At 32.3% G+C, this 14,394-nt stretch overlaps 1 pseudogene; it reads right to left on the bottom strand.

Annotated features, from left to right (window-relative positions):
- LOC106461065 overlaps positions 1 to 14,394 on the bottom strand; it is a 100,714-nt pseudogene that overhangs the window by 6,516 nt on the left and 79,804 nt on the right.

Raw genomic sequence — 14,394 nt, 5'->3', positions numbered from 1 at the left:
ATCTTCAACCAAAAGATCCAATGACATTTAAATCTTCAACCAAAAGATCCAATGACAGTTAAATCTTCAACCAAAAGATCCAATGACAGTTAAATCTTCAACCAAAAGATACAATGACAGTTAAATCTTCAACCAAAAGATATAATGACAGTTAAATCTTCAACCAAAAGAAGTTAGAGCAGCTTTCCTTTTCTTATTTATGGTGTTTTTGTTGACTGGGTAATAATTTAATAATAAAAGACACAAATGAATACGTTAATCAGTAGGTGTTATATTCAGAATTATCTCAAAAATTACAAGAAATGAAGTCAATATTTGTTTCTGACCATTAAACTGAAACTTTTTGTATAGTAAGAGGTTAATAACTGTTGCTATATGGAGAAGTATGTTATGCTAAAACAAATTTAAATATGAAAATCAGCAAGTCAAGCAACAACCACAGCCAATATAAAGTTTTGATGGAAAGACATGTACCAGAGCTACATTTCAAACTTGTTTGGCCTTTTATAGATAGTGTGATGCCATTGAAAATTTACCACTTATGGCAAGAGTGTGTAGCAGCCATTTCCAATGCAAAATATTCATACTCTCAGATCATAAAGATGTTTTCAGTTTGAGGATTCAAATTTTTCAAGAGAGAAAGATCCCTTGTACTTAATAGCATTGGAAAAACAAATATGGATCAACTTCGGTTACCAGGACCTTCCAGAAAAAAGGCCCACAACAAGTTGTACTCAAGCCATGTTAAGCAAAGTGCTGTGTCTTGTAACTGGTGATAATTTACAAACACAAAGGTCAGTGACAAACGATGTCCATGTATCCCACACAACATAACACAAAATAATAAAGAAGGATCTTCATCTAGAAAATTGACATAAGTTGCTTCTGCAAAATATCCAAATATCCGTTCTACAGTTGCATACCTCAAGCAACTGGAGAATGAAATGAGTGTTCATACAAATATGTACTAGTTAAGCCATTGAATGCAGCACTTATGAATTTCTGAGCTATTTTACAGTTGAAACTGGAAATGATATATCATTATCTTCATACATTAGATGACTTATGGAAAGCTAGCAAGGAAGAGTGGTGTGCTTTGAACGTGACAGCCAAACATCCAAGTCTTTTGTAATGGAAACTACAACCTTGGGCTGTCAGACAGAGCATGACTGTACATGGCAACATGGACTCTGATGACATGATGAGGCACCAAGATCATCTTAATATAATGTACTGAACCTGTGTATGTCATTTACACCTAGAACATAACAAAAAAATATAGAGATAGATTGTCTTCTTTTGCTCACCTGGTAAACCTATCAGACTACTAAATGAATAGATATGCTGCACCAACAGTTTGGTGCTTTGAAATGCTTCCTCTCCAGACGTACAATATTAACACCGAAAAAGATGCAATCCACATAAACTTAGTACTTTAGGGTATTTCTGCTTAAAATGCTCTTAAAGATACCGTGCTGTAAAAATTGTAAAGTAAAAAAAAACATTTTATTGAACAAATGCTTATTAAATAACTATAAATGTTATAAATTTCAGTTATAAGGAATCTGAGGTATTGCACTGGTCACATCCTGCAAAAGACTATACAGGAAAAGAGAAAAAGAGGACATCATCATACATATATCTATATCTATGGCATCTTCGGGGGGGGCATCCCCCCTCCCAGAAAATGAGAAACATAATTCTTTCTTTATTCATTCAGCTTATGTATATGATTTTTTTATTTAATTCACAACTTCATACTACTTTGCCCCCCCCCTGAAAAAAATGTCTGCAGATGTTCAGGACTGACATAACAAGTTGAAAAGAATAAAGTTATAAATCAGTTCAATCAAACTCCTCTACCTCATTCACTCTATTCTGTAATATAAAAATAGAAACAAGAGCTACTTGACATATCTCATGAGACATGATTTACAAGACTCGTTACATCTAGGCTGTGGCCACTCAGAACTTTTCAAGATCCACGTAAAACATATAAAGCAAGTCGGAAACTGAACTTGATAAATATATTTAAACAAAAAAAGAAGTTTTCATTTTTGCTAAAATTTTAGAAATGTGGATCACAACCTAGTTTGATATTAACAATCTTCTCTATAAATGTGATTCTCGTTCATAAAGTACGTAATTGTTGAATGGATATCGCCCAGAAAATACTTTACTGTATAGTTTACTCTTATATCTGACTCATTTTAAATGAGTAGTACTTAGTTTATTGATGAAAAAAAAAGTTTGTAAACACAGAATAACAGTTTTAAAACCTTTAGAATAATGCAATTCATCTAAAGTTACCCTCTCATATAAGGACGACATTCTCCGTGTTCTTTGTCCCAGCCACAATATGGGTCCTGCGCGCACTGTAGGCAGTTTCCATATCGTCCTTTGCACATTACCAAATCGAACTGTCTGACGACACTGTCTGATGTTACATATAGAGATTTGTGCTAAAATGATACATAATCATATTTCAAGTACAAATAAAATGTATAAAACTGACATTTAAACTGAAATGAATGTTTTGTTTGGAATTCAGTTTAATATTAACTAAGTTCAACAATCTCCTGCTGGAACTTTGCTAAAAATTCAACTACTTAAAAAGATATAATTTGTTCTAGTAATTGTGATAAAAATTAGTTTAATAACTAAATGAGAATCAAAGTTAGAACCCATTCTATTTAGTATAATATAATACATTTTTCAGAACAATTTATATAATGACCAAAAAGCCCTCTGGTGGGTCAGTGTTAAGTTTACAGACTAACAGTACTAAAATCCGGGATTCAATTTCCCACAGTGTACAGAGCGTAAATAGCCCATTATGGAGCTTTGCATTAAAACAAAACATGTCAGTACTAAAACTCACCTTCCCTGATTTGTTTTATTTTATAAATAGCAGTGTTTGATATATGGAACAAACATGTAATTAACTTATTTTCCTTGCAGTGTAGAAGTAGTTAGTATCGTAGTACTTAGAAATTTACGTCTTTAGTTGTTTTGTTGTTGAAAGCTACTCTAGGAGAGATAAGACTGCAGCCAATCAACACCACCCACCATTAACTCTTTGAACTACAAAACATGGAGCTGACTGACACATTATAGCACCCCCAAGACTAAAAAAGTGAGTAAATTTGGTGATGAGATTCAAACTCGCAGATAGCGAGTCCTGTACCCTAACCTCCAGGCCCCTTACGTTTTTAGTATTGTAGTACTTAGAAATTTAAGTTAGCTTATCATTATGTTGTTTTTGTTTTCACTAGCTTTAATTGATTTATTGATATTATAAAATCATTTAGTTTTCAAGACACAGCAGAGTAGTTTTACTAAGTTCATTAAACTGTGAAATTTAGTATTGACTACCCGTAGATCTTAGGTTTGTAACCAAATACTTATCAGATAACTATATTGAATAGCTTAACCATGTAACACTGACCAAATACACGAAGATCAAAGACTGAACAAAAGTATTTGGCAGTCTGTTATACAATGAAAGAATCTAATGGATTAAGGTAGGTAAAATGACCAACTAAATATTTAACAGGACTTGGAATTCTTCTTCATTATACCACAGAATCGAGAGTGATTTATGCTTTAAATTTAAAGTTATTTTAAACTTATTCCACTATAAATCTAAGTTAGTTAGCTACAGAATTTCAGAATCGAGAGAGAGAGAGTATTCATTTACGTTTGGCTAGAGTTGAACTATAGCTTTCAGTTTAACACATTTTATGGCTTACATATTGTACTGCAAATACAAGTTTATACGCATAATGTAAGTGTTTTGGTTTGATTCAATGTAGAACTCCTGTTAATCAAGCTCGGGTCAGATCTGTCACTACTAATTTGTTTAAGCTAGGTTGAATTTGTCAAGTTTAATACAAAAATATACACCAGGATTTGGAATGACTTATGAGTCCTGTAGAACTTTATATTAACTGACTAAATAGACACCCCTTTGCTACCATTTATAAACAGATTTTAATATTGTTTACATTAACTGATTGAAAGATTACCCCTTTGCTACTGTTTATAAACAGATTTTAATATTGTTTTACATTAACTGATTGAAAGATTACCCCTTTGCTACTGTTTATAAACAGATTTTAATATTGTTTTACACCAACTGATTGAAAGATTACCCTTTTGTTACTGTTTATTATATAGATTTTAATATTGTTTTACATTAACTGATTGAAAGATTACCCCTTTGCTACTGTTTATAAACAGATTTTAATATTGTTTTACATTAACTGATTGAAAGATTACCCCTTTGTTACTGTTTATTATATAGATTTTAATATTGTTTTACACCAACTGAGGGTTATCCCTTTTCTGTTGTTTATAAACAGATTATAATATAATACTTTCTTTGTCTATAACCAAACTACACTACACTTACTTTTCTGGAGATCTCCATAGCTCGTATCGGCTCCAATGTTGTGGCTTCAAAGATATCCACCAAGTTAGAATGTGCCTCTTTAGTTCTATCATACCACTCCACTAGCTTGTATACAAGACCTTTTGCTACAAAATAAACAAATAAAACATATTTCTTAATGAGTAATTTCATGTATTGGAAACGTACAAACAAACATTCTCCAACTCATACCACTATATGTACTTGAGAATGATGGTGCCAGTGACTGAAATATCATACCTGTTTTAAAAATATTCTTCCTTACTGTAAAAGCTGTAACTTGTAATGAAATAATATGTATAATAAAGTTGAAACTTGTATGATTTTTCAGAGTTTCTTCTATTTAATTTTCACATCAAGGATGTTTCATTTTTAGTTTGTTTTGTGGTACATCTAAACCATGAACTAACACCATAACCTGTAGCAAAAGAAACAACAATTAATCAGTATGTTCAAGAAATTCATAGTGATATCATAGAAATGATGAAACACATACTAGAACCAGCATAATAGACAGTATACAAGACCCCATCCACTTCCACCTTGTCAACCACTAAGCTGGTCAAGATAACATCACGCTTATAAAATACTGGCTTCCCATTGTCATGAGCAACAGCAGAATCCATGAGTGGATGACCTTGAATGAAGGTCAAGACTGAGTCTGGAAGGGTCTGGGTGTCATTAACACACAGTCCTGGACGGGGCTCTGGTACTTTACTGGTCAATACCGGTAACCAAGCTGAAAAGGATGTAATCTGTTCTTTGAATTTTCCGTTGAAGACTTCCTGGATGGACTCCAGACTGAAGGTACATATTGCCGACCCCATCAGTCCATTCCTGGAACAAGTGTATTGAACTTGTTAATTGTCTAAAGTTCCAGCTTATGCAACAACATAGTCTAATAAACTACTTGTTTTAAGTAAAGTTAGCATTATGCTTTATGTACCCTTTTATCTGATCTGCAAGGCTAGTCAAAGATTTTTTTTTCATTCAGTCTCACAGAGAGAAGTTATGACTTTCTTACTGTAAACATCATGTGGTAATTTGAAAATGAACAGTTAATTATTAAAATTTATCATACAAAAGTAATTTTAAGTTAGAAGTTTGAATGAGGTCTGGACACAATGACTAAATATTTTGGTATCTTAACCATCAAGCAGAATATAGTATGTTGACTTGCATCTTTCTTTCACTCACAGACAACAGAAAAAAACAAAAGAGCTACAGCTAAAACTGTGATTCAAAAAATAAATGTACAAAAGTTTACTTAGGTTGTTCAGTGAGACTTACATGGATGTTGTAAAGATGGCATAGAACCTGCTGTCATCATCTGGATGTTTGTAAATGCTTTCTGTTGGAAAACATTCATAAGAAACCAAAGATCAGAAAAGATTAGTATTAAAATCATACACAATATATATATATATATAGGTACCTGTTATAAAGGGTGTTTCCATTTTAGATAGTTTTTGTGGTATATCTAAAGCATAAGCTATAGTAAAACAAAAACTTATATAATTTTAATATCAATCATTTCTAAGTCATCAACTCAGGAGTAATGGGTAAATTTGAAGTTCATGATATGAATTTTTATAGCATTTTCTTTTTACATATAACTATAGTTTAATACTTTAATATTATAGTTAAAAACATTTTTTTTATAAAGCAATATATTGCATTAATTATAAAATTCATAACATATGAATTATATGTTCACCACAAATGATTTCACTTCTGTCCATCGGTTCATATAAAGTTAAGATTAGAGATAAGGAACAACTTGTGATTGGTTTAGACTAAAAATATAAATGAGTTTTTTTTATTTCAACCCACATTAAGGTAATTATTTTTAATTCTACAAAGTAAAATATTTTCATAAATGTAAAATTAAGGTGGTTGATATTTTTTTTTTTACATTTCCTACATGTACAGAGTAAAATATCTTTCAATAATATTTTTATAAACATCTATTTTATTCAGCAAGTATCTCCAAACACACTGTTAGACATAAATAAAGTGTCATTCTACTTTTTCCATGTTTCAAATGGGTATTTAAGATTTAAGTTATTTCACAGATTCTTTCACATTTTTTGTTAAATATTTGTAAGATTTGCTATAACGCGCTAAGAAACATAAAAAGTAAGGCCTAAGACAAAAACAAATATTATGGACAGTTTTTTTGTTTTTTTCAAACCCAATGTGACCTTACGTATCTCGTAGAAATAAATAAAAAAGTAAGGCCTAAGACTAAAACAAATAATATGGACAGCTTTTTTTTTTCCAAACCCAATGTGAACTTAGGTATCTCGTAGAAATAAGTACAAAAGTAAGGCCTAAGACAAAAACAAATATTATGGACAGTTTTTTTTTTCAAACCCAATGTGACCTTACGTATCTCGTAGAAATAAATAAAAAAGTAAGGCCTAAGACTAAAACAAATATTATGGACAGCTTTTTTTTTTTCAAGCCCAATGTGAACTTACGTATCTCGTAGAAATAAGTACAAAAGTAAGGCCTAAGACAAATATTATGGACAGTTTTTTTTTTTTTTCAAACCCAATGTGAACTTACGTATCTCATTGAAATAAAAAGGAAATTCTCCCGGTATTGAGCAGTTGAAACGAGCCTTCAGAAAAGATGCCCAATTGTTGTTCAAAATATTCTTCCCACCTGTATCTCGCTGGAAAATCATGGAGTAAAACATTGTTAACAACAGGTTTACGAGACATAACACCTTAGCCAATGTAAGGTGACAGTCAGTAGTAATGTGTGTGTGTGTGTGTGTAAATATCACTGATGATATTATAAGCCACTACTTCAGTACAAATACTGAATAAAAACGTTTATACATTCAATGGTTCTTCTTAGACTTTGAAACTTTTTAAAAATTATACTGAAAATCAGGTGATATTCTTATTAGTATAATTCAGTTTCTCGAATTTGTTTTGTCCCCCAATGGAACGGCGCTATGTTTACAGGCTTACAGTGTTAAAATCCGTGGTTCAATTCCCCACGGTAAACACAGCAGATAGTCCAGTGTGGATTAATGTGCTAATAAACAAACTAAAGCCATATATTTGCTCCATATTGGCACAGCAGTAAACACCAACTTTTAACACACCTAGTGGACATAACACAGATACTCCACTGTGTAGCTTTGGGCTTAACTACAAACAAACTTAATCCCGTCTTTGAACAATGTTACTAGTGCCACCTAGTTTTCTTTTGGTAAAACTTTTTAAAACTTTAGTTCTATCAATTTTACTTTAGACGCTTATTTCTGTCGGTACAAACTTGTCGCTACAGCTCTGAGTACAACACAATATGCATCAATTATTGTATAAGAAGTATAATAAAACACAAAAACGTTTTAACAATAAGTGTTTTCAATGATAAAACTTTTAAATCCATGAATCCTAGTTCCTCTAAATTGTGGTGAATTTCTCTATTTATATCTAGAAAGCTCAAAAATTTTTGTCTGTCTTTTTGTCCGTTATCTAACTACTCCTAGGTCGCTGGGCCAAACTTTGTAGGATGATAGTTTGAAACAAGGGGCATGTTAATAAGGGGTTCACAACCACTCCACCCCAATTATCGCTGTTATTGAGCATTTATTATCTTTGACATAAGTTAACGTTAACTACATTCATAGATGGCCCCACGTTCTAACACACATGTCCAATTCGATGCATTAGCACTCTGTATGGAGGAATACAATGAAAAATAAAGGCCGCCACTATATCAATATTATATAAATTCAGCTGATTTTTTTTACTCCAACAGCCGCCATAAAGCAGGTAGGAAGAGCAGTTTATTGAGTTATACCCACTTCCTACTTTGGCCCGTGACATTTCAACTCCGGCCTGTAAGACACTTTTGTGGCCAATGACCGTCAATTAATTAATTACATGAAATACTGTGGCGAACATTAAGACCTGGATGTTGAAAGTGGGTAACAGAGAGCACATCTACCGCCACTACTTTCCTCGCTACATCTTCCTACAAAGTCACCCTGACGATCACACAGTATATACGATTCTTCAAGTATACACATATTGAGTTCTTAAAGCTTATACAAAACCTCTGGTAATGTAATAATGAATACTGTAATAATATGTTACGTTATAAATAAATTGTGTAAAAGTTAGGATTTTTGTGTTATTTATCACACATCCACCCTCAAATTTTTTTAAGTTCATAACTCGGACAAAGGACGGGTACCTCAGCTTATATCTAAACAAAACGAACTGTTCTAAGTATGGTTCAGCCGATTTAAAGCGTAGAAATATCTACTAGCTAAAAGTTTTTCCTTTCTATACTTGTACACGAAATCATCTGTTTTGTTTCTTATTTTGAAAGCACCCTTTAAAATACACATATAAAAAAATCAATAATCCCCAGCCCTTCTGTGTTCAAAGGTCTGCAAAGTAGAACTATTAGTTAAATCTGCTTCATGCAACAACAACATAAAAGTCTACCTTTTAACTCTAGTGTGATTCTAAAGTACCACAACGTTTGAGTGATGTCTGAGATGGAAAACCCTTTAGTCAAGCACACTAGAGAGTAAACTTAGCTACAAAATGTTGCCTCTAATTTCACAGAAGTGATGACTACCTGCTTCGTCCATTAGTGAGACTTAGCATTCTACTGCAGTGCACTTATTACAGTCAGACCTACAAACACGTTAACAAGAACATGCAATTACATGGTTTCATATCCTAGGTGAAAAAAAACAACAACAACTTACATTTTTGAAAATAGTGCAAAGAAAACGAAGAAAAAAAACGATGCTTTAACAAAGTACCCTACGTTATAGGAATTTTTCATCTTCTTTTAATGTCACAACCATTTCCATACTTTTATCTAGTAAAAAACAAATAAATTATAATGAACAAGTACAATAAGAAAGTTCATTCCATTTATTATGACCAAAAAGTTATTTTGAGACTAGAATAATGGTTTCATAAAGATAAAAAAAATTGCTCGCTAGACTTATAATGATCTCTTGTGGAAAAGCAGTTAAAGAATACTTACTTTACAAACCCTTGCCACACGAGAGAAAATATTTTTACCACAGTTGATGTATTCGATAGCATTTTCTCGGAAGAAGAAATAGACATAGTCTCCAATATCATAAGAGCCAACAAATTGTGGTTCTGTAACAACACATTTTCAGCCATTGTAAACAAATAATTTGTCAATGATATAACATTGTTATCTATTAATAGCTACCAGTCAGTTAAACCTTATACCAGTCAATGATATAAAACAGTTATCATTTAAGAACTATCAGTCAATAAATTAGCTATCAGCACATGATAATTACTGTTATTTAAACTGACTACCAGCACATAGTTATACCAGTTAATGATATAAAACAGTTATCATTTAAGAACTATCAGTCAATAAATTAGCTATCAGCACATGATAATTACTGTTATTTAAACTGGCTATCAACACATGGTTATACCAGTTAATGACTTAACTTGTCTACATTAACATGACTAAACATTCGATAAACTTTTAATTATATTGAGAAATAATTGCGATTAACGTTTCGCCAAGTAAATCTGTTACTTTTTGTATTTTTTAATATTTTACATAATTCTGAAAAGGTATTATTAATAATGGTTTTGGCAATCAATTTATGAAAACAAAAGTCAGAGAATCAAGGAAAACAATCACTTCAAAATAACAAAAAAAAAAAAGAACATTGAGACAGAACTAAATAAGCCAGTAGAGTTAACATGGATAGGTTATTAGAGAATATTTTATTATTATAAGGCAATAAATTATCATCTTTCTCAGTGTTATTTGATTTCTTTGATCTAAGACTGACCTAAAAACAGGCAACATAGCCTGCTGCCTAGGGCATAGGTTAAGCTATCACCAATCATGACTGAATGTACCAGTATTCTTAAACTATACAAATATGTAACAGATTCCTTTTTTTTCTTCTTAAATCTATATTACACAATACTAACATAGTTAAAGATAATTTATGGTGATAAAACGCTCAACTTACTATCGAGCCACTTAGAATCATATTTGATGGTCCTCTTGTAACGATGAACTTTTTGACCTGTAGCTACATCATAAAGGTCAGTTCGGAAAATAACCGTATCTGCTCTACTAAATTCAGCTACAGTCCCGCTGTACAGACCTGGCAAGCCTCCTGGATTCCCATGTTCTGCACACATACACACACACATTCACTAACTTAGTTTTTAGTGATATGATCAGTCTTTAAGCATAAAAGAAAAACTTTTCATAAAGTAATGACAGGTTAATCTTAGAAAATACAGCCTCACAAACGAGACTGTTTAACGAGTGAAGTATCTCATTAATTTCGTAAACTATCTTAATAATTTATACAATCAAGAAAACTAAATAACACCAATATATTGTTATAAACTATATTTTTATTGTTGTAATTTATTTGTTAACTAGAGGGCGCATGCCTTTAAGATCAAGTAGGTTTTTGAGAGTAGGCCTAGAATATTCTAAATTGTCATCACGAAAACCTGAAGGCTTTGTGAAATATCTAGAACAAAGATTAGTTATAAATACAGTCAATAAGATAAGTAAGCTTGAAGAGTCAATGTGATTAAGAAGATAATGAGTTGTTTCCAACCATTAGAGTCAATCAATCAGAGTGTTTTCGTTTCAGCTACGAAGTTGTACAAGTACGCTTGTTCTTTACGGTAGTGCAGTAAAGTTAACGTCTTTTATAAGCCTACATGTTACCACAATGTTAAGCTTGCAAAACTTAAAGGAACGAATAAACTAATTTGTTATAGTTACATGGACTTGACGACGAATTATTTTAAATCCGATAATTTACAATAACCCGCCAACGAAAGAACATCGTTACAACAATATTATCAGGAGTAGGATTAGTTTAGTGAAAAGAAAATGAATATTTAGTAAATTTCAACTTCGAGATGACTTCACGAGACGATATCGGAGATTTATAGGTGTTAATGGAACAGTTAAAAGCAACTCAAGAAAAAAAAAAGACCAGAAAACACGCCAACGAAAGAATATCATTACAATAATATTGTCAGGAGTAGGATTAGTTTGGTGAAAAGAAAATGGAATAGTTAGTAAATTTCAACTTCGAGATGACTTCATGAGATGATATCGGAGATTTATAGGTGTTGATGAAACAGTTAAAAGTAATTCAAGAAAAAAAAGACCAGAAAACACGAAAAAGGGGTAAAAAATTAGAACGTGTTAAGGAATTAAAAGAAGACCAAGAAGTAAGAAAGGAGTTAAAAGAAATAAACACAATATTTTGAAAAATATTTAAAATAAAAAATAAATTTGATTGAAGACAAGATCGACGAAGCTACTGGTTCAGAGGCATTACAGGAACAAGTTTGATGAAGTACAAAAGAACATCAAAGATGTACAGAGAGACTGTAATGGCAAAATTGAAAAAAATACAAAACAAAAGGCATGAATGAAATAAAGAAATAAATTAAAGAGGTAGAAAAAACATCAGTGGCAGAATAAACTACCTGGAAACCAAATTACTAAATGCAAATATTAAATCAGCCACACCTCTTTCTGCATAGACTCAAGAGTTCCAACCTATAATACCATTTGCTACAAGACATGAAATAGAAGAACGACATCGCCTGATTGAGAAACCAAAGGTCTATAATGGAAATGTATGATGAAAGGTGTACGAAGTTCAGTTTGAAATTATTTCCAGAGTGAATAGATAGAATAGTGAACAAGAAGCCGTTCATCTTGCTCCCATTTAAAAGGACCAGTTTTCATAACATTTAGTAATGTTCCAGATGAGAGCTGTAACAGTTATCAAGGTTTGGTGTGTTAACAAGAAAGAAGTATCCACGTTTGGGGTGTTACCCAAAAAGGAGTATCCAGAGCAAAGTTCTGAATCAAGCTATAGAGGAAAGAAATATACCTAGGATTTAGAAAGGCTTACCCAATTATCTTACCCAGACGTTCTTCGTAAAATGATGGATTCATTGACACTTGATCAATTTATAGATGTCATGACAGATGGGGATATGAGAATTAGGTTGAGGCAAAGTAGGTGCATATCTTTAGGAGAAGCTCTATAGTTGGCAATGGAACTAAAACCCATTAAAATCGCAGATAAACAGTACAAACACTATCTCAAAATTACATAACCGTCAAATCGATTAGTATTAAACATCAACTCCCACTGGCAAAAGTTTAGAAAAACTAAAAGGATCAATCAGACAACTAATTAAATAGATCAGAGGAAATAAACCATAGGATAATAGATGTTTCAAGTGTAACTTAAAGGGTCATATTGCAGAAGGTGTTGGCAAAGACCAGCATCCAATTTAAAGGAACAACACAGGGCTAAAGAAACATCAAGAAAACGGGGAATAGTTAGATTAATGAGGCAAAGATCAGTTGGAAATACTTACTCCTTCTATCCCAAGTAAGAACAAAGTTTATTATTTGAGAAAAATAGTCCACAAGTCTATAGGCAGGCAGTTTTTATGTAGTGTTTTACTTTTCGTATTAGGATTGTTCAAGGGACTTCGCAATCCAAGAAGAAGACAGTGGCATAAGTTATATTTTTAGTTAGCTAGAGGTCGCAGTGTGTTTTCATTTCAGCCATGAATTTATACAAGTAGATTTATTCCTTATGTTAATGTAGTGCAATTAGTGTCTTTTGTAAAAATACAAGTTACCACAGTGTTAAGCTCGTGAAACCTAAAGGAGGAAGTGTACTAATTTGTTTTAATTACGTGAACAGGACGTTTAATTATTTCAGAAGTGGAGGGAAGGTTTTAGTTACGTGAACAGGACGTTTAATTATTTCAGAAGTGGGGGGAAGGTTTTAGTTACGTGGACAGGACGTTTAATTACTCCAGAAGTGGGGTGAATGTTTTAGTTACGTGGACAGGACGTTTAATTACTCCAGAAGTGGGGTGAATGTTTTAGTTACGTGGACAGGACGTTTAATTATTTCAGAAGTGGGGGGAAGGTTTTAGTTACGTGGACAGGACGTTTAATTACTCCAGAAGTGGGGGGAAGGTTTTAGTTACGTGGACAGGACGTTTAATTACTCCAGAAGTGGGGTGAATGTTTTAGTTACGTGGACAGGACGTTTAATTACTCCAGAAGTGGGATGAATGTGTTAGTTACGTGGACAGGACGTTTAATTATTTCAGAAGTGGGGGGAAGGTTTTAGTTGTAAATAAGCCTAGTTTGAAACTTAAATAAAGAATGGTTAATTTCAATGACAGTTCCAAGAGAATACACAGTTCATAGATAATTATTTGTATTGTATGATTGATTCAATGATAGTCCCAAGAGAATCCACAGTTCATAGATGATCAACCGTTCATATGCAAAGTGTTGTATCAACTAAAAGGAAATTTTGACTGACAGATATATGAACTTACATCAAGATATGTTATATATCAAATTAAATTAATGAAGTATGTACTTACTGAATAAATATGAAGAAATACAAAGATTCTGAAGCTGAGATAAATAAGTTTCGGTAGTGATCCTGCACGAATTGTTAACTTACCAACCCATACAGCTGTTGCATTGTCATCTGGATCAAATGGACACTTGGCAATTCCATTTCCTATACCTGGGAAGGACTGGTGGCTGCTCAAGTGAGAAAGATTTGCCTGATGAAACAGTAACAAAAAACTTTATTAAAAGGAGTAGGTGCAAGGTTGAGAAAAATATGTCCTTAATATCCCTAGCAAAGACATAAACATGCCAAACTTTGCTAGTTTCAGTATTTTTTTACTAGCGTTTTGCTTTCTAAGTTTTCAACCCTTAAATTCAAATTCTAATATAGTTCTTGATTATTTTTCAGATGTTCAAACGTAACATAGCAACTTAAGTATTCCTGCAAAGTTCTCTTTAACAGCAATAGTTTATCACGAATTCAAACTCTATACAAAAAAAAATAAAACTTTACTTATTAG

This window comes from Limulus polyphemus, unplaced genomic scaffold (assembly GCF_000517525.1).
Source record: "Limulus polyphemus unplaced genomic scaffold, Limulus_polyphemus-2.1.2 Scaffold891, whole genome shotgun sequence".
Classification (NCBI taxonomy): Eukaryota; Metazoa; Arthropoda; class Merostomata; order Xiphosura; family Limulidae; genus Limulus; species Limulus polyphemus.
The sequence above is the reverse complement of the archived record's forward strand: the minus strand, read 5'-3'. Positions and strand labels throughout refer to the sequence as shown.